The sequence below is a fragment of the Scyliorhinus torazame genome, chromosome 1, assembly GCF_047496885.1.
Source record: "Scyliorhinus torazame isolate Kashiwa2021f chromosome 1, sScyTor2.1, whole genome shotgun sequence".
In the NCBI taxonomy this organism is placed as follows: Eukaryota; Metazoa; Chordata; class Chondrichthyes; order Carcharhiniformes; family Scyliorhinidae; genus Scyliorhinus; species Scyliorhinus torazame.
In genome coordinates, this window is record NC_092707.1 from 331,358,702 (window position 1) to 331,386,125 (window position 27,424).

The 27,424-nt window shown below is 47.2% G+C and overlaps 1 protein-coding gene across 1 annotated transcript in view; it reads left to right on the top strand.

Annotated features, from left to right (window-relative positions):
- rps6kc1 (ribosomal protein S6 kinase polypeptide 1) overlaps nucleotides 1–27,424 on the top strand; it is a 225,286-nt gene that overhangs the window by 189,266 nt on the left and 8,596 nt on the right. The gene's annotated exons all lie outside the window — the stretch shown is intronic.

A 27,424-nucleotide genomic window follows, 5' to 3' on the forward strand; every position in this document is an offset into this window, starting at 1 on the left:
GTAGTCACCCTTAATCTTACACAGCTCTCCCCCACCCCCCCCACCGCAGGTCTCCAGCTCCGCCTGTCCACTGCCTCTTGTAAAACTCCTCCTCCCAACCTCGGTTCCTTCCCCCCAACTTTCCACCCTGGCTAGACCACTCGGACCCTGTTCTGCCAGGCTCCGATGGCCGCAGCCCCTCCCCCACCTCACTCCCGTTCACTGGCCGGCTTAAACCGGCCAGCGCGGAGGCCCCCGCCCGGGTCCCTTTCCCACTTGCCCGGCCTAGGACAGCCCAGAGATCCCCTTTTAGCACACAAACCCCGCATATCCACCTACACCCCAAAGAACTCTCATTTCGAGTGAAAGTCCCGTCCCTTCCCTTGTCCAAATATATACCACATTGGCTCCTTTAATCTCTACACCCGCGCGCAGTGATACAAAAAAGAAGAAAATACAGTCATGAGGTTACATCGGCACATGGCCATTCCTCAATTTGTCAGTTCTGCCACAGTCCTTCTGCTTTTGCAAACTCCTCCGCTGCTTCCGCCGTTCCAAAATAAATGTCCCTGAGCTTGTAAGTCACCCTCAGCTTCGCTGGATATACAATGCCGCACCGCACCTTGCTAATGTACAGTGCCCTCTTCACCCGGTTGTAGGCAGCCCGCCTCCTTGCCAGCTCCACCGTAAAGTCCTGGTATACACGTATACCAGCTCCAGCCCACTGCACCACCCGCTTCTGCTTGGCCCAGCTCAGGACCTTCTCCTTCACCCTGTACCTATAGTAGCACAGAGTCACTGCCCTTGGCGGCTCACTCGCCTTTGATATAGGCCTTCACGACCGATGAGCCCGATCCAGTTCATATTGGGAGGAATCCTCCCCCTCCCCCAATAGTTTTGCCAGCATCGCGGCAAAGTACTCAGTCGGCTTCGGTCCTTCAACTCCTTCGGGCAGCCCCACAATCCTCAAATTCTGTCGCCTGGATCTGTTTTCCAGGTCTTCCATTTTTCCTCGCAGATCCTTGTTAGTATCCATCACCTTCCGCATCTCTTTCCCCATCGAGGCAAGTTGATCACCGTGCTGCAATAACGTCTCCTCCACTTCCTTCAGCGCCTCCCCTTGCTCTCGCACCTCCGCCACTGCGCTCGCCACCTCCGTCCTCACCGGGGAAACCGCCTCCTCCACCAGCACACTCAAAACCTCCCTCATCTCCTTCCTCACCGTCTCCATGCATTTCGCAATCTGCGCCAACTGCTTTTCAAATTCCGCAGCCATCACCTTAGTTATTTCTTCAACCGTAAGCAGTGCGGCCTTCCCTGGTGCTCCAGCCTCCATTTTTCCTGGTGACCCCGCGGTGACCTTTCCACTCCCCGACGGACCTCCAGCTGTTCTTTTTTCGGCCGTTTTTTTGCTCACCCTCGACATTTTTCTCTGTGCCTTTTTTCCTCCTGTGTCTTCACTGTGCCTCCTCCGTGCCTTCTCCCTTCTTCTGCCGCCTCCGCGGACCCTGGGACCGGGCTTAAAGCCCCGAAAATGCCGTTGCCGACCGGGAGCCCTCCATTGTGCGGCCGCCTTCAGCCCGCCGTTACCGGAAGTCTCACATTTGCCACATTGCGAGACAACCAACCTCACCAAAACTTCTGTCCTTCTTACAAGGGTTTCCCATTTCCACATTTGAAGATCGAATGTTGGAATTCTCTTCAAAAGTTGCCCCACTTGAATGCCTTCAACAGTGACGCACCCTGCAGAGTTTCAGCCTCGCCTTCCGAGATTCCTTTGCCCTGGATCTTTGCGTACTCTCTAGCTTCACACTCCAAGCCCAATTTCAAATCTTTAGCTGTGCCAAGCAGAACACCACTGCGCCAAAGGGGTATCTTTGCCCCAACGGCCCACCTTCAGCTGCCTTCTCAGTTCGTCAGGGCTCCTCTTGTGCCCACTTCATTCAAAGCCTGCTCCCTGCAGCTCTTTCTATGGCCTATTACACGCTCCTTTATTGAACTTCACTTACGGGACCTCACCCTGTCCCCCTTCCTGTTTGGGACTTTCTCCCTGCCCCCTTCCCATGCCCTGCTTCCTGGGACACACTCCAGATAATAGTTCTCAGACTCAGGTCATCTGGCCTGCACTTCTGCGCTGGTCTGTTTCTTTCTGAGCAGGCAGGTCAGGTCCCTGACCTGAAGAAAGTAAAAATCTCGAACTGCACATGTGTGTCAAGTTCCTAGCTGCCGTAAGTGCAGGAGGCCCGAAGTTCGCCGGGAACCACAGATCCCCACCTACGAACTAAAGGCAAGTATTTGAATTTCATCACACCTCGCGTGTTCAATGTCTTTGGGATTATTCATTCTACAAAACCAGCTGCAGCAGAATCACTAGGTTAGTGGTGTTATCCACCCCAAATGTTCTCCTGTAACTTGCTAACTCGGGTTATTTTTTCAACTCCACTCCTGCTTGCTGCTTCCCAGCCTGCTGCCTCTCCCGACTTCCCGCTTCCCACTCCACCCCTCCTGTTTGCTGCCTCCCCCCAGCTCGTGGCCTTCCTCTCCAGGCCTCTCACTGTGAGCATGGACTTGGAAGAAGGCAGTGCGAGGAAGGAGCATGAGGGACTCCCAAACAGGAGGGTCAGGGAGGAAGGCAGTGAGCGGGAGGCGGGGAGCAGGCTGCAAGAAAGACAAGTGTTGACATAGCTTCAGGATCTGACGTGAGTCAATTTCAACTGTTAATTCCAACTGATTAATCACATCTGATTTGACTCTCATCTGTTCATTTCCTGTCTTGGAAGAGTCTACCAATTCTTTGCTCATTGGCTAGAGTGGTGGTAAACCTCACTTAACCATCAGGGTGTGCGCGTCTGTAATAATTAAGTACACCACCCCTGATGGACTGTTGCGTGGGTGCACAGACACATTGCTAAGAGGGAACTCTGAACTGTGGCAATTAAAACTTTGAAATCTTCAATTAAAATGCAATTACTAAATATCTAGATGCAGAGAAAAAAGAAGGAACCACTAGATATTTTAGCAAGGAAAAGCATATGTAACAGATCTGAGACAATCCTTTGAAGAGCTAGCAGATGTAGATGGGTAGAGGTGGTGTACATTGGTTTTCAGGAGTCTTTGGCAAGGAATCTGTTGAAGAACATTGAGCATGTAATTAGGTGAAGATTAACAAATTGGATGAAAATCTCCTTAGAAGAGAAAAAACAAAAAGGCAATGTCAATTGCGGTCACTGGAGTGTAAAATTGGGTGCTCACGTGGTCCTGTCAGTTTCCATCCAGAAGTGTTTATGTTAAAATTAATTCTAAGGCTTTTCTTATAGTGCATCCATTAAATTGGGATTCCACAAGTTTTTTGGATCAATTTTAAGTTTTGTGAATCACGGAAGAGCAAAGTTGGAGATAGAACGAGAGCAACTCAAGGGCTGGGTCAGTTTTCAGGCCAGGATCAATAGGGCTGGTCTATGACTAGAAAGATTTGAATGGGGCAAGTTGGGTCAATGAGGTCAGACATGCTGGAAATATGTTGAGAGGGGAAACCCCAATGAAAACTGGCAAAGGGGGAAAACCCGAGGACTAGGTCTCTGTGACCAAAACCTGCCCATTTTCTTTTGCGAATAGCTTAAGATTTTATTTTTTAATTCATATAATTATGGATGCAACTTTAACTTTGATACACAATTGACAGTGTTAGATACAGAAAACAAATGGAATGTATGTTGGAATTGTGCAATTCAACAGAATTCACAGTAAATACAGCAGGACTGTATTTTGTGAGCATGCAGATTATTATCAGTGAACTAAACTGATCTAATTTGTTTTAACCCGTAATTTTGTTATCCTGTATGTTTGTATATCATTTCTGCATTTACATCATGTGATCTCTCCACATTGGGCACCATTGTTACGGGCCGATTTAGCTCTGTTGGCTGGACAGCTGGTTTGTGATGCTTCTTGGGCAGTCCCTCAGGGTCGAGGATGACCTGGGCTGGGTTTGTGATGCAGAACAAGGCCAGCATGTTCTGGGTTCAATTCCAGGTTATTCATTCGGGCCCCACCTCCTCAACCTTCCCCCGTGTCTGAGGTGCGGTAATCCTCAGGTTAAATCACCACGGGTCAGCTCTCCAACTCAAAAGGGGAAAGTAGCCTAAAGTCATCTGGGACTATGGCGACTTTACTTTTACGTTTTGCTATTTCATAGAATTAGAGTGACATGAGGGAGGATTTAAAAAATTTTTTTAGAATAGAATCATAAAATGGTTACAGCATGTCATGTCTGTACTGGCTCTCTCCAAGAGCAATTCAGTTAGTGCCACTTCCCTGCCCTTTCCCCAAAGTCCTGTTAAAACCTTTTCTCCTCAGATGCTTATCCAATTCCCTTTTGAAAGGCCTAGTTGTTTCTGCCTTCATAACACTTTTCGGTAGTGCATTCCAGCTGCATAAAAAAGTTTTTCCTTATGTTGCCATTAATTAACCACCTTAAATTGGTGTCCCATGGTTCCCGACCCTTCCAACAATGGGAACAGTTTCTCGCTATCTACCCTGTCTCCTCGCCTCATGATTTTGACTATCAAATTTCTTCACAACCTCTTCTTCTCCAAGCAGGACAACCTTGTCTTTGTCCCAGTCTATCCACCTAACTGAATTCTGCAAACCTGGTGCCATTCTTATAAACATTTCTGCACTTCCTCTTAAGCCTTCACGTCCTTCCTGAAGTGTAGTGCCCAGATTTGGAGACGGGCTGAACCTATGCTCATAAATGCCCATCGTAACTTCATTGCTTTTGTACATTGTGCTTCTTTTAATAAAGCCTGTGGCTCCGTACACCTTTTGAACCATCTTTCTCAACCTGCCTTGCCACCTTGAACAATTTTTCAATATATATGCTCAGGTCTCTCTGTTCTTGCACTCCCTAGAGAATTGTGGTCTTTATTTTCTATTGTCTCTTCATGTTCGTCCTAGCAAAATTTAATTCTAATAAAATGCCCTACTTTTCCTCAGGCCTTTTAAGTTTATTTCCATTTAAAGCAACGCTCCTTCAAATTCAAAGGGTGGCACGGTAGCACAGTGGTTTGCTCTGTTGCTTCACAGCGCCAGGGTCCCAGATTTGATTCCGGGCTTGGGTCACTGTCTGCGTGGAGTCTGCACGTTCTCCCCGTGACTGCGTGGGTTTCCTCCGGGTGCTCCGGTTTCCTCCCACAGTCCAAAGACGTGCAGGTTAAGTGGATTGGCCATGCTAAATTGCCCTTAGTATCCAAAAAGGTTAGGTGGGGTTATTGGTTTGCAGGGATAGGGTGGAGGTGTGTGCTTGGGTAAGGTGCTCTTTCCAAGACTTGATGGGCTGAATGGCCTCCTTCTGCACTGTAAATTCTATGATTCGACGAATGCCCCAGGTTACATTGTTATATGAATGAATGCAAATTAATCTGTTAATTTTCTCATTGATTCTTTACATTAACTTGTTAAATCAAATAAAACCTAGAAAACAGGATTTTGTTGCTCATGACACTGAAAAATTACAGGGTAAATATGGCTTCTCTGACAATTCAGTTTTAATTTAGTTTTTGTGTAGGTGCATTTATCCTCTAGCTGTCTGGAATGCCCTCTGGGGTAAGATTTCAACCCCTGATGGGGGCCAAGCACAGACACGAGTGGGCATGAAAATTCACACTGTTGGCATCATTATGCCCCCATCCCATTTTCCCAGAGTTAGAATATGGGGCATCAGGACTACCTGCTGGCAAGTGGCAAATAGCCAATTGAGTTACTTAAAAGGCCACTTTTAAGTCGGTGAGGGGAGGTTGCGGTTTGCAGTATGGTGGTGGCAGCACTCCAGGCAGACATTGGAGCCCTCCCCACCTACCTGGCTTCACTATGGTGGCCTACCTGCTGATTCTATTTTGTATTGAATTATCTTGAGGTCGCCTCTTCTCTCACCACCTGTAAGGACATCCCACTGCTTCTTCAATGCTGGAAAGCTTCCTCTTGGCCCTTCAGCTTCACGAGCCTACCAGCTGTCTTTAATTGTACAGCAAGTCCGCCCTCTGGCCGCTAATTGGTAATTTGGGGAAAATCACTGCTAATGACGGTTTCTCCATATGCCAGGGTCCCAAAGCCCATGGGAACATCCTGACCCTAGTGCCCCCATCTTTGCTGTAATGTTTTAGTTACTATGTGTAACTAGTAAAACACAAAAACACTTTGTTGCATTATTTTTCTGATCTCGATTCCTTTCCTTCCCTTCCAATTGATTGTCACTTATTCCTTTGACTCCATTAAACCCTAACCTCACTTTGCGATGGTTAATGTTGAAAAGCAGCATGGATTCTGTTCCAGCAGCACGAAGGCCAAAGAAAGTTATATAAGAAACAATGCATTGTAAAGTAACTTGGGAATAGTCGCACACTGATAGTTAATTTGGGTTGTACTAATTTACATGGCTAATAGGCCAATTATTCATACTTATTGTGGAGTACTTTGCTCAACTTGCAGGTGCTACACGTTTTGAATTTTGCTCAACAGTCCGATGTGGTACCTGTTGCGATACTGAATGTTCGGAATGTTAACAGTGTTATTTTGTGGCAGCCAAATCATTTTTACCAGTGCACATACAGGTGGATTGAATCTGAATTTGATTTTTTCCCCCTCCCTGACACCTGGTGAGGATGGCTAAATTGGGTTTTGCTGTCAAACATGACAGCATGTTAGCATGAATCAGAATCAGCATATTTTTATAGGAAGAACTGTAATAATAGCAAGTGACCTGCAGGAGATGTCATGCACTACTGATGAAATTCTTAGCTGCAATTCAGACAGATAATGTCCCCAGAACAGAACAGTTGGCACAACAGTCTTCAAGTAAATTATTGACTGGACAGAAGAAGTTACAGCTTAAGTCAGGATTAAATACTTAAGTGCAGAAGGCCCATTACCTCTTGAGCTTCCTTAATTGGAGGCCTGGAATATCACAGTGCAGTATTAATTTGGGTTGCTTCAAAATTATGGGCTTGATTTAACGGAAATAAAACAGAGTCCCGTGTCGAGAACGTTTGGTCGGGTGTTTCCTGCCGCTTGCAGCGCCGATAAAGACCTCGCCATCTAACGGGACCCTGTTTCTTCAGGCCATGTCCCGGAGGACTGGAGAATGGCCAATGTTGTTCCTCTGTTTAAGAAGAGTCGCAAGGATAATCCAGGGAACTACGGGCCGGTGAGCCTTACGTCAGTGGTAGGGGAATTACTGGAGAAAATTCTTCAAGACAGGATCTACTCACATTTGGAAGCAAGTGGACGTATTAGCGAGAGACAGGTTTTGTGAAGGGGAGATTGTGTCTCACTAACTTGATAGAGTTTTTCGAGGAGGTCACAAAGGTGGTTGATGCAGGTAGGGCAGTGGATGTTGTCTATATGGACTTCAGTAAGGCCTTTGACAAGGTCCCTCATGGCAGACTGGTACAAAAGGTGAAGTCACACGGGATCAGAGGTGAGCTGGCAAGGTGGATACAGAACTGACTAGGTCATAGAAGGCAGAGAGTAGCAATGGAAGGGTGCTTTTCTGATTGGGGGGCTGTGACCAGTGGTGTTCCACAGGGATCAGTTCTTGGACCTTTGCTGTTCATAGTATATATAAATGATTTGGAGGAAAATGTAACTGGTCTGACTAGTAAGTTTGTGGACGACACAAAGGTTGGTGGAATTGGTGATGAGGACTGTCAAGAGGATACAGCAGAATTTAGATCGTTTGGAGACTTGGGCGGAGAGATGGCAGATGGAATTTAATCCGGACAAATATGAGGTAATGCATTTTGGAAAGTCTAATACAGGTCAGGAATATACAGTAAATGGTAGAACCCTCAAGAGTATTGATAGGCAGAGGGATCTGGGTGTACAGATGCACAGGTCATTGAAAGTGGCAATGCAGGTAGAGAAGGTAGTCGAGAAGGCATACAACATGCTTGCCTTCATTAACTGGGGCATTGAGTTTAAAAATTGGCAAGTCATGTTGCAGTTTTATGGAACCTTAATTAGGCCGCACCGCCCCAACCCCCCACCGGACCGGAGAATCGGCGGGGGGCGCCGTGAATTCTGCCCCGACGTCGGCTGCCCCGGCGGGGGCGGGGATCGTGTCGCGCCGGTCGGGGGCCGTTGGCAGCAGCCCCCCCCCCCCCCCCCGGCGATTCTCCGCGCTGTGATAGGCCGAGCGGCCGCCCGTTTTAGGCCGGTCCCACCGGCGTAAATCAAACCAGGTCCGCACCGGTGAGACCTGGGTGGCCTGTGGAGTCCTCGGGGGGGGGGGGGGGGGGGGGGGGCAGGGATCTGGCCCTAGGGGGTGCCCCCACGGTGGCCTGACCCACAACCAGGGCCCACCGATCTGTGGAAGGGCCTGTGCCGTGGGGGCACTCTTTCCCTCTGCGCCGGCTGCTGTCAACCTCCACCATGGCCGGCGTGGAGAAGAACCCCCCTGCGCATGTGCTGGGATGACGCCAGCACACGTTGCCGCTCCGCTGGTCGGCAGAGGCCCTTCGGCGCTGGTTGCCGTGGTGCCAAGCCCTTCGCCGGCCTAGCCCCTGAACCCGCATCTTCCGGGCGGCCCGAAGCCCAGAATGGTTCACGCCACTCCTTGGCGCCGGTACGGCCTGCCCCGCCAGTTAGGGGAGAATCCCGCCCATAGTGTTCAATTCTGGTCGCCACACTACCAGAAGGATGTGGAGGCTCTCGAAGAAAAGATTTACGGATGTTGCCTGGTATGGAGGGCATTAGCTAAGAGGAGAGGTTGAATAAATTTGGTTTGTTCTTACTGGAACGACGGAAGTTGAGGGGCGAACTGATAGAGGTCTACAAAATTATGAGAGGTGTGGACAGGGTGGATAGTCAGAGACTTTTTCCCAGGGTAGAGGGATCAATTACTAGGGGGCATAGGTTTAAGGTGTGAGGGGCAAGGTTTAGAGGAGATGTACAAGGCAAGTTTTTTTTTTTACAGAGGGTAGTGGGTGCCTGGAACTAGCTCCCGGAGGAGGTGGTGGAAACAGGGACGATAGTGACGTTTAAGGGGCATCTTGACAAATACATGAATAGGATGGGAATAGAGGAATATGGACGCCGGAAGTGTAGAAGATTTTAGTTTAGACGGGCAGCATGGTCGGCAGCGGCTTGGAAGGCCGAAGGGCCTGTTCCTGTGCTGTACTTTTCTTTGTTCTTTGTTTGTTTGTTTCATTTTGGTGCCTCAGCTGGGAACGCACCCCGCCTAGGCTGCACGTAATCCCATTTCCTGCAATGGCACTGCCAGGTTTGCAGTGCCAAGGTGCCTGGGTGGAATCTGGGGTGCCAGGGTACCACCTTTCTCAGAGCCCAGGCTCCCCTCCCCTACATCTCCTGGTATACCCCCCCCCCCCCCCCCCCCCCCCCCCCAAAGTGCCGGTACACCTGGTCCCTGTTTGTGGAGAACAGTGCTAACCAGCGCTCGCTCTGGGTCTCCAAGGCATGGGGCTTAGATTCTGCACCTTGCGTAACTCCGGCAAGTGCATATCGAAGTGCTACTTAGTGCGGCACTTTAATATCCAGATCATCCTGACCTGGATCCTGCTCATTGTGGGCAGGATCCAGATCGCGACGCAACGCTTATGAGATCCCATTAGATCTCGCGAGGCGTGTTTGAGCCAGGTAAATCTCACGGCGCGGCTGTTAAATTTCGCCCTGTATTTTGTTTAAACGGCAGCCCGTACTGAAATCCAGATCCATGGAAACTTGAAGGACTGATGTTCGTGCCCATCTTGTACAGTTATTCCATGAGCCCCTTTTGGAAGTTTTTGTACATTGAAAATACTCAAAACTTCTGGAGAGGGGTAATTAGAGTGTAAGAGAATAAAAGCTAATTTTTTCTCAGATCAAATTTTCTCCACGTATGGATTCTGACACTAGCTTGTTGTATGGAAGTTTCTAAATATGTGTTCCGCCCCTCCCCCTTTTAAATGATTATTTTTCAGATGACAGCACATCTCAGTGTCGAAGGTGACCGTGTACCCTTTTGTCTTGTACTCTGTACTATTAATAACTTGACAGTGACCCATATTCACATAACAGAAACCACCAGATGTGTGTTATCATAAAAGGTGGGAATACACTGATGTACTGCATCATTTCAGAGGCATCCATCTTCAAAACTAGGATCTTACCTGGTGAAGTGTTAATTGGCTACCTGGTATACATGTTTTATTCATATATTATTGTTTTGCAGGCTTTTTTCTTTAAAGAAATCGCTGTCGTCTACATTTTTCCACAATTAAAAACCGAATTAACCGTGCACATTATCACGCATCTCGGAGATGGGAGTCGGAGAATCAGTACCATTTGTGCCGGCGCGTTTGGCATGGCGTCGGTCGCGGGCATCTGTACGTGGCGGGGCTGCCAATTCTCCGGCCCGGATGGGCCGAGCGGCTGGGCGGAAAAAGCAGAGTCCCACCGGCGCCGACCACACCTGGTCGCTGCCAGCGGGAACTCTGCGCGAAGGGTCGGGGGGCGGCCTGGGGAGGGGGGCTCCGTCCCCGGGGGGGCCTCTGATGGGGTCTGGCCTGCAATCGGGGCCCACCGATCGGCAGGCCGGCCCCCCCGGGCCTACTTTGTTGCACGTCCGGCCCCAGAACCTCCGCGCCATGTTGCATCGGGGACGGAGCGTTCAGTAAGGCCACCGCACATGCGCGGGTTGGCACGTGGCCGCTGCGCATGCACGGGTTGCCGCCGCCCCCAGTGCGTGCCAGAAAGTAAGGCTGGAGAGGCGTGAACCCCTCCAGCACCGTGTGCTGGCCCCCTGTGGGTGACAGAATCAGTACTGCCCGCACCCGTTTTGCGCCGTCGTGAAACATGACGGCGTGGACATTCTGTCCCGCGATCGGAGGATTGCGCCCAGGAACTGTGGCTTCCCACTTGTCGAGAAGCAAGTGTCGCAGAGCAACTTCACCCATGAACCAAGCTTTGAACCATTTAATAGAGGCAAAAGGGGCTGATAACTATATTGTTCTATATACATCCTGTACACATTGAGTAAAATAATCTAATCTCCTAACAAAGAGATCTATCTCCGTTCTTTAGCTTAAAGCAATGACGGTAACCAGAGTAAATGGTTCCTTACTTTCATTCAAATTGAGACTGCTCCAATATGTACAACTATCCATATACCACCGCATAACTTTGACCAAATTGGTTTTGTTTCACTAATTCTCTCAGCTACACTGCACCAGTTGAAAGTGTGATGACCTTGTCACCGCTATGTTTGTGTCTGAAATGGAGCGGTATCAGTTGGGAAATGGAGGAGGATTTGGTCCCTCCTTCACCCCTCTGGTTTAAGAGGCAGTTTTCTGGCAGACACATTTTTACAGGCACAGAAAACTCCTATTCAAAGTGTCATGTGAGTGTCCCTTTAAGATATGTTTTTGTCTTATCTCATGGCTTCAGTGATGTCATTGTGTGGGTGGAGCTGGGCTGTGGCTCTGAGTTTTTAGTTTCACTTTGAGTTTGGACTGGCTTGAACTGCACAGGTTGAAAGAAATGTTTTTCTCTAAATTTTAAATGCTGTTACAGACTGCTTGGTAACTTAAAATAGATAATTGCTTTCTGGAAGGAATTCAAATCTGCTGTTTGAAAAGGGGAACAGAGTATTAATAACAAGTCTTATACCAGTGAGAATGCAGTGTGCTGGGCCACAGCTTTCAAAAGGGGTTTCTGGTTTTACTTGGATTTTGTTATTGAATTGGAACAGTTAAGGGGAAATTCATTAAGGGTTATATATAGATTACTGTAGCTGTGTGGGGTCTTTATGTTTGTAGTTGATAATTCTCACTGTGTGTATTTATACAAATGTTACCTAAATTCTTAGAATAAAGCTTGTTTTTTTATGATTAAAAGCGCCTAAGAAGTCCGTTGAATAACACCTTGTGCTCATTTTAGCCAAATTCAGCATCAAGGTTATAGGTCAGGTGGACTGCATAATATACTTTGGAGTTGTTAAACCCTGGCCCATAACAAAAGAATGGAGTGAGACACATTCACCAATGTGAAGAAGAGCAGCGATGGGATCTCGACTGTACTGTATCCTGTGGATATGGGGTTGCTGAGTATCCAGTATACCAGGAAAATCTGGCTGGAGGTTGCAATTTGTTTGAAAATCAAATGGTTAGAAATACCCGTTTTTATGTTTAGTGTGGCTAAAAGGTAGTGGAAGAGAGCTCAGTTAAAAGGGAATATTATTTGGTGGCAGAAGACGAGAGAGCAGAGAGGTACCAACTCATTTGAATATGTTGTAGCCTTTGAATGAGGAAAAATCTTTATTCTTTGTCCCATGCCAGCAGCATGCTGGAGACCTTCCATGTTGGGATTCAAATGCTGCTGATATGCAGTCTGCTTTCTTGTCAGTACTGAATTTTTAATCACTGAAAACCACGACATTCATATCCAGACATGGTAGCAGGGCGCTTAGAAAATCATAATATGATTGGGCAGTCGGCATGGATTTGTAAAAGGGAAATTTTGTTTGACAAATCTGTTTTTTTGAGGTTGTGAAGGGGCACATGTGGATGTGGTGCTGTATATTTAGATTTTCAAAAGGCATTCTATAAGTGGCAGCACAGTGGCTAGCACTGCTGCCTCACAGCTCCAGGGATCTGGGTTCAATTCCGGCCTCAGGTGACTTTCTGTGGAGTTTGTAAGTTCTCCCCGGGTTTGCGTGGGTTTCCTCCCGATGCTCCGGTTTCCTCCCACAGCCCAAAGATGTGCAGGTGAAGTGGATTGGTCATGATAAATTGCCTCTTAGTGTCCAAAAGGTTAGGTTGGGTTACTGGGCTACGGGGATAGAGTGGGGGCATGGGCTTAAGCAGGGTGCTCTTTCCAAGGGCCGGTGCAGGCTCGATGGGCCAAATGGCCTCCTTCTGCACTGTAAATTCTATGATCAGAAGGTTCCACCAAATAGTTTTTTTATTCATCAATGGGGTGTGGGCCAGCATTTATTGCCCATGCTGAATTACCCTTGAGAAGGTGGTGGTGAGATACCTTCTTGAACCGCTGTAGTCCATGTGGTGAAGGTACTCCCATAGTACTGTTAGGTAGGGAGATCCAGAATTTTTGACTCAACGACGATGAATGCACTGCAATATATTTTCAAGCCAGTATGATTTGTGACTTGGAGGGGAGCTTCAGGTGGTGGTAATCTCACCGCCTGTAGCTCTTGATCTTCTTGGTGGTTATGTGTTTGGAAGATGCTGTTGAAATAGACGTGACAAGCTGCAGTAGTATATCTTGTAGGTGGGACTTGCTTCAAGAATGTGGTGGGTGATTTGCCCATCCAGCAGGCTGCTTTGCCCTCAATACTGTTGAGGTTTGTGAGTGTTGTTGAGGCTGCACACAACTAGGTAAGAATAATGCTCACCTTCACACTCTTGAAACTTGCCATTTAGATGATGGGAGTTGGGAGGCGTGTTACTCACCACAGTATACCCAGCCTTTGACATGCTCTTGTGGTACAGAATGTACGAGGCTGGTCCAGTTAAGTTTCTGACCAGTGATGACTTCAGGATATTGACAGTGGAGCATTTGATGATGGTAATGTTGCTGAATGTCAAGGAGAAGTAGTTAGGCATGGTCACTGCCTGGCACTTGGGTGGCGCCAATATTACTTGCCAATTATAAGCCCAAGCTTAAATGTTATCTAAGTCTTGTGGCATGTTGGAACAGACTGCTTTATTTTCTGAGGAGTTTTAAGTGGAACTAAACACTATGCAGTCATCAGTTAACATCTCCATTTCTGACCCGATGATTGGGAATGTCATTAATTAAGTAGCTGAAGGTAGTTGGGTCTAGGACACTGCCCCGAGGAACGCTACAGTGATGTCCTGGGATGGAGATGATTGTCCTCCAACAATCTTGACCATCTCCCTTTGTGCCAGGTATGACTCCAACCATTGGAGTGTTTTCCCATTGATTCCCATTGACTTAGTTTTGCTCAGGCTCCTTAATGCAGTCAAATGCTGGCTTGATGTCAAGGGCAGGCACTCTTGCCTCACATCTGGAATTCAGCTTATTTTGTCCATATTTAGACCAAGGCTCTAGGTCTGTAGCTGGGTGGTCCTCGTGGAACCCAAATTGAGCATTGGTGAATTGGTAATTGATGATACTGTTGATGAGTCCTTCCATCACTTTGATAATTGAGAGTAGACCGATGGGGCTGTAATTGCCTGGGTGGATTTATCCTGCTTTTTATGGAGAGAACATGCATAAGAGAATAAGAAGTAGGAGCAGGAGCAGACCATTCAGCCCCTTGAGCCTGCCCTGCCATTCAGCAAGTTTGGAGCTGATCTTCTGCCTCAATTCCACATTCTTGCCTGTCCACTGAATCCCTCAGAGACGTACAAGGGCAGTTTTCCACCTTGTCGAGAAGCTGTCAAATCTTGTTCAAACCAAGTTCCATAAGCTTGGCATGGCTAATTCTGGAGTACACGGCCCACAATCCCTCATGATTGTCCATTTTTGAACTGTCGGATTATTCCAAATTGACGCTATTTAGCTCTGTGGTAGTACCACAGAACACAGTGGAGGGTTTCTTCAGTATGAAGTTGGAACTTCTTCTCCACAAGCACTTTGCAGTGGTCACTCCTACCTACTCCTATGTAGAAGTCACATCCTTTTTATGGCACAAGCTGCCATATTCGAATAAGTCCCAAAGCTTCTTTGAAAAGCTAGGGAAAGAAAGTAAGGGGGTAAGATGGGTAAGAGGATAGTGTGGATGTGGTAAGTGGGTAGGGGTGGATGAGGTAAGTGGGTGAGGCAGATGGGAGAGCTGGCAGCTGAATGGGGTTGGTGAGGTTGTCTCGGGTTGAGATGGAGGGTCAGAGGTGGGGTGGGGGCGAGGGGTCAAGGGGAACTGGGGAGGGGGAATAGCTTTGGGGTTGGGCGGTGAATCGCTGGGGGCAGTGGAGGGGAGATGGTCAGTGTGAGTGATTCTGGAGTCCGTTGTAAAATTACCCAAAAGTTAGACTAGGATTTTTCCATCTAACGTTTCCTGCATAACTATTCAGGCAAGTTAGGTAAAACCATTCAAAGTTTCCGACTCTTCACTCGGGAGTTGAAGGCTTTTGTTTTTTTTGTTCGGAGGATCTTGGGGAGCAGAGAGGAAATGGTACTGAAGAGATTAATTTAGTGGTGGAAGTAGGACAAGGAATGCAGTTTTAAAGAGGTAACTTTGTGATTGTTATCTGAAGATTTTCCTCAAGGAGTGAAGGAGACCTGGAAGGAAGGAAGATATTTTAACACCGTTTTTGCTGCTTCTCTGAAATGAATTGCTATTATTTGGATGAGACCAGGTGGATTATTAGAGCTGCATGGAATACACAAGTAATAACGAACGCTTTTAGACTCTTAACTCCATTTGATGTTGACATTTTTGGGGAAGTAACTATCTGATTGGGAAGTGTGTAGTTTCTTCCTTTGCATGGAAAATATTTGTCTTAAACGACAGGTGGAACTCCTTCATTTGAAAACGGAACCTGCCTCACCATGCTGATAATCGCTAAATGTTTTACTTCAACACTAATCTTCCTCTTTCAGAGTTGACATTGAATCTTTTTTGACTCCTACTCAAACTTTTGTTTATCTAATACACCCACTCGCAAATGTATTTCAATAATGAGACTGTTCCTTAACCCGTTCACACCTAAGATTTTCAGGGGGTTTCGAGTACCTTAATGGGACCTCGCTTTTGGTGTTATTGTATTTCAAATGCTACTGCTGTAGGCAAACACTGTGTTGATCAGCTAGTGTTGTCATTGAGAATTCAATCAAAATCATGAATTCACGTTTATTAAATGGTGCCTTGTCACCATTTCCAATAATGAAAACAATTTGAATATAAATGAAAAGAATTATAAGCTAAAGCCATTTTGTTAAAATCAGTAGTGAATTCTGGTGATGCCACCTGTGGGGTACCTAACGTTGGCAAGTTACTGAGCAATAGCAGTACGAAAGAACTGAATTAATATGCACAGCCGAAGTAGCACATTATTGTTGATCACCTTTGTTAGATTTTGGGGTTTAACTTTTTTTTTCATGTATAGGTTAAAAAAACCTCGTTCCTGATGTGTGTAGGTCTGATCGTATGCCCAGAGAGAGCATCTGATAATGCAATGTGTCTGAGGTGAACAGTAAACACCTTATGTTGCTGAAAAGCTTAGCAATTAAAGAGAGGTGCTTCATGTTCTCCTGGGTCTCTCCAATTGATTTTCAATAACATGCTGACAGATCTGTTGGTCTGAATTTTAGTGTGCCTTCAATCTGCAACAGCCACCGTAATTTTTAAGGTTTACATAGATTCAAAAGTTGCAGAACAAAAATGTTATTGACGATACAACTTAATTTAAATGTTCAGGTAGTGGGTAGGCTCATGCTATGTGTTGCCTGGCAACAGAAATATTGGGGGAGGAGCCCACTGGCCAGAAGAGGCTAAAGCATGTTTTCAATACAATATCTCTCTTTGAACCCTTTGGGTGGCAGGAGGAACAGGAATGCTCCCTCCAGGCCTCCCCAGCTGTGCCAGCCCCTAGGTTTCTGGTAATCCTCAGCCTTGTCACCACTTGACCAAGCATTGTGAAGAAGGAATCCCCAGCACTTGCTGATCTCTGATTGAATGGCAAATATGGACTCTCTGGGCGGATGTCATTTTGGGCAAGTTCGGTGGGATGTTTCTCGCTGCTCTTTGGGTGGGATCCAAACTGGTATTCGTCCACACTTAGTAATTCTTTTGGACCTGAGAGAGTTTCTCCCTGGTGTAGCCCACACTTAGAAATTTGTTCATCACTGGGGAGCTGAACTCGCCGGTGAGACCTGCTCATTCGAGATTGGGCCGCCATTTTGAAAGGGTGCCCTGATCTCCAAGTGAGCTTGAAGATCCCCAATGTCCCCCACCCATGGACAATGTCACCCCCACACACATAGGCATTAACACCCCCCCCCAAGTGAGGACACCCTGCTATGGGGTCGCTGAGGGTTCCCCCTTTTTAAGGCCTCCCCATCCTCGCACTTTGACCCCGTCCTCCTGGTCCTTCAGGACCCCCCCCTCCCCCCCACCTTGATGGGGCCCCTTCATACCTTACCTGCCATTCACTTCCTCATCTTCTCTCCCCGCCCCCTATTATGGGCATGACCCTCCCTCGAGCTGTGGCCTTGGTGATTGGTTGTTTTTCAGATTGGAGGGCACTAATATAGGGAGTTCTCCAAGGATCAGTAATAGCAACACTAGGAGCAAAGGAGATTTGGGGAAAGTTGAAAGGTGCACAATATCATGGCAGATTTGGATAAAGTAGACAAGGAAAAACTCTTCCCGTTTGCTGGATGTACAATGGCCAGGGGAAACAAATATGAGATTTCAGGCAAAAGGGGAGAGGGAATGTGAGGAATTATTTTACACAGCAACAATGATGACCTGCCCATGAAGCAGAGATGATCAGTGATTTTGAAAGGAAATTGGATGAGCACTTGAAGGCCATGAACATGCAGGGCTATGGGGATAGAGCAGGGAAATGATACTGATTTGATGGCTCCGCAGAGAGCCACCATAGTTTAAGGTTGAGTGGCATCCTTCTGTGCCGTAAATTATTCTGTGACGTCCCAAGGTGCTTTTCAGGAGCTTTATAAATAAAATCTAATACCCAAGTCACAAGGTGATATTAGCTCAGGTGACTAAAAACTTGGTCAAAGAGATAGGTTGTCTTGAAAGAGGAATTTGAAATAGAGCGACCTGTGTTGGAGGCTATTCTAGAGTTTAGGACCTTGGGCACCAGAAGCACGGCTTCCATTGGTAGAGTGATTAAAATTGGGGATGCTCAGGAGGCCGGTATTAATGCCGGTATCTCGGAGGGTTTTGGGGTAAGCGGAGGTTATAGAGCTAGGGAAGGACGAGACCATGAAGGGATTTCAAAATGAGGATGCACATTGTTACATCATGTCTTTGTTTAAGCGGGAGACAGCATACATCTGCGAGCGCAGGGGTGATAGCGGATTGAGTTAAGACACAAAGCATTGAATGACCTCAAGCTTATGGAGGTAGAATGTGGCTTGAACAAGGGTTTTGCAGACTTCAGTTATGTAAATAGATTGAAGAAAAGAAGGTTGAGCGGAAATTTGATAGAGCCATTCAAAGCCATGTGAGTCTGGACAGAGTAGATAGGAGCAGCTGTTCCTATTGGCACAAAGGCCAAGAACCAGAGGACGTAGATTTAAAGTGATTGATGAAAGAACCAGAAGTAACATGAGGAAAAGCGGTGGGGGGGAGGGGGTGTTAAGATTTGGAATTCACTGCCTAAGTGTGTGGTGGAGGCAGATACAATTGTGGCTTTTAAAAGGGATTGGATATTACCTGAAGAGAAATGATTTGTAGGGCTGTGGGGAAAAGGCAGGGGAGCAAGACTGGCTGAGTTGTTCTCTCAGAGAGCTGGCATGGACATGAGCCAGATGGCCTCCGTCTGTGTTGCAACCGGTTTATGAAATAAGGAGATATTAGGACAGATGACCAAAAGCTTGGTCATAGAGGTAGGTTTTAAGGAATGGCTTAAAGGAGGAAAGGGAGATAGGAGGCAGGGAGGTTTTGGGTAGGTATTAGAGAGCTTTAGAGCTTACATAGCTGAAACCACAGCTGCAAACTTCCATTCTCAATTTCCCTAAGATTGCAAACCCAAAAAGATGAACAATTATTTTACTTGCAATAAACTGCTTTAAACTAGGTCGAATGAAATGATAGGTATCACCACACAAACCACCGTGCATAGACCAAAGCAATTAGTACCTTTATTTGCAAAATTACTAAATAGTGTACAAGGTATAAAATGAACAACTGCTGAAAAGGCATTATACAGAAAGATTATTGCATGGAAGCATTTTTTGATTTGTCCATTAGGGTTTCTGATAAATGGAAATCCAAATTATGGGGGCGATTCTCCCAAATGGAGCGCAAGTGTTCGCGCCGTCGTGAACACCGTCGCGTTTCACGATGGCACGAACCAGGCCCGGGTACAACCGATTCTGGCCCCCATAGGGGGCCAGCACGGCGCCGGAGTGGTTCACGCCGCTCCAGCCTCCCTTACCGGCACCAAATGGGCGCCGCTCCAACCCACGCATGCGCAGTTGGGCCACGTCAACATGCGCATGCGCGGGGGACCTCTTCCGCACGCCGGCCCCGACTCAACATGGTGTCGGTGTTCAGGGGCCGGCCGTGCAGGAAAGTAGGCCCGGGGCGGGGGGAGGCCGGCCCGCCGATCGGTGGGCCCCGATCACTGGCCAGACCCCATCGGAGGCCCAACCTGTGGACAGAGTCCCCCCCACCCCCACCGGTCGCCCCCCGACTGTTCGCGCAGAGATCCCGCCGGCAGCGACCAGGGGTGGACGGCGCCGGCGGGACTCTGTCATATCCGCGCGGCCCATTCGGGCCGGAGAATCGGCGGCCCCGCTGGATTCCAGCGGCCCGGAGCCGCGCCGGCACAAATTACGCCGATAATCTGCACCTCGGAGAATCACGCGCCGGAGTTGTGGCGTCATGGCGCGGTTGCGGCAATTCTCCGGCCCGGCTCGGGGCTCGGAGAATCGCCCCCCATGTTTATGAATGGTGCATTCAGTCTATTTTATCTCTGAGCAAACTTTATCCTGTCATGTTAGTACAGGCAGATGCTCAATGTTTTAGAAAAGCTCTTGGCCTGTTTTCAAGTGTTTCAGGAAAAAAATTAAATTGCTCCCGTTATCAAGCTCCTCGCCTCGTTAAGGCAGGCAGAAAGCAAACTTTGAATGTAGCGTTCAGCCGAGTGCGCCCCACATTGCCAGCTGGCTGAATGCTCAACAGGGCGTCCAGCAGCACGCTTGACGACCAACATACGTTTCAGACAGCCTGTACCTCTTATAGGTAGGCTTCCCCTTTTAAAGGGGAGCTGTATTTACACAACCTGCCGCTGACTGCCTGTAGTCCCAAGTGGCTGTAGGGCAAAGGACACCAAATACAGCAACAGGGAAGATAGAAGGCTCCCAAGTAGAACCATAGAATTCCTTCAGTGCAGAATGATTTGTTATGTTGTAGCTGTAACATAAGCGGCTTCCTTGTGGTGCACTTGACAAAGGAAGGTTCAGACGTGGAGATAACTTCAACACGTTTATTAAACTATTTACACTTCTATTACTCTGGTTCGACACTACTGCTAATCCTACTGTAGCTACCCAGACTGACTAACCAGTTGCTGCAATCCACGTGGTCGGTGTAATATTGAATCAACTCTGTGTCTCTACTCACTGACTGTCTCCACTGGAAAGAGGCAGATCATGTGTGTGGTATCCTTTATATATGGGTTGGTGTAAAGCCCCTCTGTGGTTGTGTCACCTCCGTGTGCATCGTGATTGTCCATTGGTCGTCTCCTATCTAACTGATCTATTGGCTGAGTGTGTGTGTGTGATATTTCTGGTGCTCCCTCTAGTGTCTAGTTAGCCTACATGCATTTACATTGATGCACATCACCACACAGAAGGAGGCCATTTGGCCGATCGCGTCTGCATCAACCCTCTGAAAGAGCACCCCACCCAGGCCCACTCCCCCACCCTATCCCTGTAACCCCATAACCCCACCTAACCTGCATAACCGTTGAACACTAACCTGCACATTTTTGAATTCGGATGTGGAGCTGGGAGACGTGTTCTGGAGCAGCGCAACACCATGATATCATTGGGGGTTGGGATACTCCTCCTTTTGTGTATAGTTTGCCCTCTCTGAAGCCCCAACTCAATCTCCCTGTTGTTTTTGCTGATTAAGAAGGATGTCAGCTACAGACCCCAAAACTAGCATCCTTTCTATGAACAGATCGCAAATCTCTGCCATCCATTAGGATGCGGCTACACTCCCTTTCACAAACCTTCCAAGAGCAGAAGAAATCAAAAGCTCCTCAAGCAGCCCACTCAATCAACGCCCCATCCAGCATCAGAAACATTCACTGACTGACCAAGCTTTGTCGGGCAGCATTTCGCCTACTTCCACCTCAGCCAGAAACAATTCCTGAGGTGCCTTCATTTCACCAAGCAGCTGGTCACTGAACTGTGCCACCTCGAACAGCCTCAAAGCAGGGTGATAATAGGGCTGCCAGTGGATGTCTCTTTTAGCTTCTATGCAACCTGATCCTTCAGGGCGGAAACAGGAGGCATTGCCAACATTTTTCAGTTCACCATCCGGCGAGAAATGATGGAGGTCCTCTACGACAAGTTTATCGTTTTCCCTCCAATCAGAAGCAGGAAGAGCAAGCATGTGACTTTTCCGAAATAGTGGGATTTTCATGGTGCAAGAATGTCAAATGCATATACATGACTCTGCAGCCCCACGTATAAACGGGGAGCGATACTGTAGCTGCAAATTCTATTAGTGCGTAATTAGGGTTCAACCATGCTCAGACCATTCATATCAGTGAATGTCCACAATCTTGGCAGCAGTATGTACCACCCAGAAGATGGACTGCAGCAATTCGCCAAGCCTGCTTTAACACATGTTTAGCTAGCAATGGGTAGTACAGGGCATGCACTGGATCTGCATGGACCAAGTTTGTAAAACGTGTGTCAAATCAGCCAGAGCGGCTGTTTAATGTCTTGCCCATTCTGCGTGCTCCTGATATACAGTACGCCTGCGCTAGCACCCTTCAAGTATGGGGCGCTGTGCAGGCTGCCCTGAAAGTGGCACTCTGCAAACCATTTTGAGGACCTCCGGCTCTGGTAGCAACAAAGTAACCCTTGTCTTTATCAGTGCTAAGACTGATATTTTTGGCAGCGTGGAGGTTTCCAACAAATGAAATACTTAGTATGAAATGAACAGAAAATTAACCATAAATGGATTGGTGTCTCTCCTGTGATCACTTTGCATGCCTCTGGTTATTTTCCTCTATGCAATAGAACAAAATAATCCTTTCACTTCAAAGAAACAGTTTTGTTAACTAAATCAAGGAAACAAGCCAATTTGTTCAGGCATATTAGAGCCTTATGCAAATAAAACTTAATATCTCAACTAATAGGGTAGTTCCACCATTTGGTTTGTGGTGGTGTAGAATAGTTTCTTGTGTGATAAAATGCACAGAATTTTCTTCTTCCTGGCCAGGGTGAAATGCACCACCGGAAAAATAACTTGCCGTGGGTAGATGCCAGTGTTGTAGCTATGCTGGAACAGCTTGGCTAGGGGTGGAACAAGTTACAGTGCACAAACCTTCAAGGTTATTGCCGGAATATTGTCAGGGCCCATAGCTTTTGACATATCCAGTGTCTTCAACTGTTCTTGATATCATGTGGAATGAATCAAATTAGCTGAAGTCTGACATCTGTGATGCTGGGGAGATGGATCATCCACCCGTCACTTCTGGCTGAAGATTGTTGTGATGTGCACTGATGTAGTGGGCTCCTCCATCATTGAGGATGGGATATTTGTGGAGCCTTTTCCTCTAATGAGTTGTTTAATTGTCCACCACCAATCACGACTGGATGCGGCAGGGCTGCAGAGCTTGAATCTGATTGGTTGGTTGTGCAATTGCATAGCTCTGTCTATTACTTGCCGTTCAGCATGCTAGCGGTCCTATGTTGTAGCTTCACCAGGTAGACACCTTTTTTAGGTATGCTTGGTGTTGCACCTAACATCAGGAATAAGGTGGGTGAACTTAAGGCATGGATCGGTACTTGGGACTACGATGTGGTGGCCATCACGGAAACTTCGATAGAAGAGGGGCAGAAATGGTTGTTGGAGGTCCCTGGTTATAGATGTTTCAATAAGATTAGGGAGGGTGGTAAAAGAGGTGGGGGGGTGGCATTATTAATTAGAGATAGTATAACAGCTGCAGAAAGGCAGTTCGAGGAGTATCAGCCTACTGAGGTAGTATGGGTTGAAGTCAGAAATAGGAAAGGAGCAGTCACCTTGTTAGGAGTTTTCTATAGGCCCCCCAATAGTAGCAGAGATGTGGAGGAACAGATTGGGAAACAGATTTTGGAAAGGTGCAGAAGTCATAGGGTAGTAGTCATGGGCGACTTGAACTTCCCAAATATTGAGTGGAAACTCTTTAGATCAAATAGTTTGGATGGGGTGGTGTTTGTGCAGTGTGTCCAGGAAGCTTTTCTAACGCAGTATGTAGATTGTCCGACCAGAGGAGGGGCAATATTGGATTTAGTACTGGGTAATGAGCCAGGGCAAGTGATAGATTTGTTAGTGGGGGAGCATTTTGGAGATAGTGACCACAATTCTGTGACTTTCACTTTAGTAATGGAGAGGGATAGGTACGTGCAACAGGGCAAGGTTTACAATTGGGGGAAGGGTAAATACGATGTTGTCAGACAAGAATTGAAGTGCATAAGTTGGGAACATAGGCTGGCAGGGAAGGACACAAATGAAATGTGGAACTTGTTCAAGGAACAGGTGCTACGTGTCCTTGATATGTATGTCCCTGTCAGGCAGGGAAGAGATGGTCGAGTGAGGGAACCATGGTTGACAAGAGAGGTTGAATGTCTTGTTAAGAGGAAAAAGGTGACTTATGTAAGGCTGAGGAAACAAGGTTCAGACAGGGCATTGGAGGGATACAAGATAGCCAGGAGGGAACTGAAGAAAGGGATTAGGAGAGCTAAGAGAGGGCATGAACAATCTTTGGCGGGTAGGATCAAGGAAAACCCCAAGGCCTTTTACACATATGTGAGAAATATGAGAATGACTAGAGCGAGGGTAGGTCCGATCAAGGACAGTAGCGGGAGATTGTGTATTGAGTCTGAAGAGATAGGAGAGGTCTTGAACGAGTACTTTTCTTCTGTATTTACAAATGAGAGGGGCGATATTGTTGGAGAGGACAGTGTGAAACAGATTGGTAAGCTCGAGGAAATACTTGTTAGGAAGGAAGATGTGTTGGGCATTTTGAAAAACTTGAGGATAGACAAGTCCCCCGGGCCTGACGGCATATATCCAAGGATTCTATGGGAAGCAAGAGATGAAATTGCAGAGCCGTTGGCAATGATCTTTTCGTCCTCACTGTCAACAGGGGTGGTACCAGGGGATTGGAGAGTGGCGAATGTCGTGCCCCTGTTCAAAAAAGGGACTAGGGATAACCCTGGGAATTACAGGCCAGTTAGTCTTACTTCGGTGGTAGGCAAAGTAATGGAAAGGGTACTGAAGGATAGGATTTCTGAGCATCTGGAAAGACACTGCTTGATTAGGGATAGTCAGCACGGATTTGTGAGGGGTAGGTCTTGCCTTACAAATCTTATTGAATTCTTTGAGGAGGTGACCAAGCATGTGGATGAAGGTAAAGCAGTGGATGTAGTGTACATGGATTTTAGTAAGGCATTTGATAAAGTTCCCCATGGTAGGCTTATGCAGAAAGTAAGGAGGCATGGGATAGTGGGAAATTTGGCCAGTTGGATAACGAACTGGCTAACCGATAGAAGTCAGAGAGTGGTGGTGGATGGCAAATATTCAGCCTGGATCCCAGTTACCAGTGGCGTACCGCACGGATCAGTTCTGGGTCCTCTGCTGTTTGTGATTTTCATTAATGACTTGGATGAGGGAGTTGAAGGGTGGGTCAGTAAATTTGCAGATGATACGAAGATTGGTGGAGTTGTGGATAGTAAGGAGGGCTGTTGTCGGCTGCAAAGAGACATAGATAGGATGCAGAGCTGGGCTGAGAAGTGGCAGATGGAGTTTAACCCTGAAAAGTGTGAGGTTGTCCATTTTGGAAGGACAAATATGAATGCGGAATACAGGGTTAACGGTAGAGTTCTTGGCAATGTGGAGGAGCAGAGAGATCTTGGGGTCTATGTTCATACATCTTTGAAAGTTGCCACTCAAGTGGATAGAGCTGTGAAGAAGGCCTATGGTGTGCTCGCGTTCATTAACAGAGGGATTGAATTTAAGAGCCGTGAGGTGATGATGCAGCTGTACAAAACTTTGGTAAGGCCACATTTGGAGTACTGTGTACAGTTCTGGTCGCCTCATTTTAGGAAGGATGTGGAAGCTTTGGAAAAGGTGCAAAGAAGATTTACCAGGATGTTGCCTGGAATGGAGAGTAGGTCTTACGAGGAAAGGTTGAGGGTGCTAGGCCTTTTCTCATTAGAACGGAGAAGGATGAGGGGCGACTTGATAGAGGTTTATAAGATGATCAGGGGAATAGATAGAGTAGACAGTCAGAGACTTTTTCCCCGGGTGGAACAAACCATTACAAGGGGACATAAATTTAAGGTGAAAGGTGGAAGATATAGGAGGGATATCAGAGGTAGGTTCTTTACCCAGAGAGTAGTGGGGGCATGGAATGCACTGCCTGTGGAAGTAGTTGAGTCGGAAACATTAGGGACCTTCAAGCAGCTATTGGATAGGTACATGGATTACGGTTAAATGATATAGTGTAGATTTATTTGTTCTCAAGGGCAGCACGGTAGCATTGTGGATAGCACAATTGCTTCACAGCTCCAGGGTCCCAGGTTCGATTCCGGCTTGGGTCACTGACTGTGCGGAGTCTGCACGTCCTCCCCGTGTCTGCGTGGGTTTCCTCCGGGTGCTCCGGTTTCCTCCCACAATCCAAAGATGTGCAGGTTCGGTGAATTGGCCAATGATAAATTGCCCTTAATGTCCAAATTGACCTTGGTGTTGGGTGAAGGTGTTGAGTTTGGGTAGGGTGCTCTTTCCAAGAGCCGGTGCAGACTCAAAGGGCCGAATGGCCTCCTTCTGCACTGTAAATTCAATGATAATCTATGATTAATCTAGGACAAAGGTTCGGCACAACATCGTGGGCCGAAGGGCCTGTTCTGTGCTGTATTTTCTATGTTCTATGTTCTATGTGCTCCTGTATGCTTCATTGAACCAAGTTGATTCCCTGCCTTGGTGGTATTGGTAAGAGTGGGGGGTATGCTGGACCATGAGGATGAATATAGTGGTCGAGTTCAATGCTGCTGTTGGCCCACAGCGCCTCATGGATGCCCAGTCTTGATTTGCTAGATCTGTTCAAGGTCTATCTTATTTAGCACGGTGGTAGTGCCACACAACACGATTGACAGTATCCTAAATGTGAAGACGGGACTTTATCTCCACAAGAACTGTGGGTGGTCTCACCTACTGATACTGTCATGGTCAGATGTATCTGTGGCAGGAAGTTTGGTGAGGATGAGGTTGAAGTATGATTTTCCCTCTTGTTGATTCCCTCACCACCTGTAGTAGCTATCTCCTTTAGGATTTCCTTAGATTACAGGATGATATAGACAGTCAGATGGACAGAACAGTGGCAAATGGAATCTAACCCTGAAAAGTGTGAGTTTATGCATTTTCAGCAGACTAACAAGGCAAGGGAATACACAATTAACATTTGGGCGCTAGGAAGTATAGTGGACCAAAGAGACCTTGGGGTGCATGTCCAAAGATCATTGAAGGTAGATAAGGTTATTAAGAAGGGATACTTGTCTTTATTAGCCGAGGCATAGAAGATAAGAGCAGGAGGTTATGATGGAGCTGTATAAAATGCTCATTAGGTCGCAGGTAGAGTACTGTGTGCAGGTCTGGTTGCCACACTATAGGAAGGATGTCATTGCACTAGAGAGGGCACAGAGGAGATTCACCGGGATGTTGCCAGGGTTGGAGCATTTCAACTATGAAGAGAGGCTGGTTAGGCTAGGGTCGTTTTCCTTAGAGCAGAGAAAGCTGAGGGGAGACCTGATTGAGGTCTGCAAAATTGTGGGACATAGGATGAAATCTTTCTCCTTAGTAGAGGGGCCAGTAACCAGGGCACATAGATTTAAGGTAAGGAGCAGGAGATTTAGAGGGGATATAAGGAAAATCCTATTCACCCAGAGGTCAATGGAAATCTGGAATTCACTGCCTGAAAGTGTGGTAAAGGCAGGAACCCTCACAACATTTAAGAAGCATTTAGATGAGGAATGCCAGGCATATTAGGTTGCAGGCCAAGTGCTGGAAAATGGGATTAGAATAGACAGATGCTTGATGGCTAACACCGAAACAATGGGCTGAAAGGCCTCTTGCTGTGCTGTAAAAACTCTGTGGCTCTAGGACTCAGCCAGCTCATTCTGCAGTGGTGCTACTGAGCCACTCTTGGTGATGGACATTGAGGTTTCCCCAACTAGAGTACATCCTGCCCCTTGCCCCACTGTGCTTCCTCCAAGTAGTGTTCAACATGGAGGAGTACTGATTCATCAGCTAAGGAGGGATGGTATGTGGTAATCAGCAGCAGGTTTCCTTGCCCATATTTTGCCCGGTGACTTGAGACTTCATGGGGTTCAGAACTGATGTTGAGGACTCCCAGAGCAACTCCATCTCGAATGTATAACACTGCCGCCACCTCGGCTGGGTCTGTCCTGCCAGTGAGACAGGACATACCGAGAGATGGTGACAATGGTGTCTGGGACATTATCTGTAAGATATGATTCCGTGAGTATGACTGTG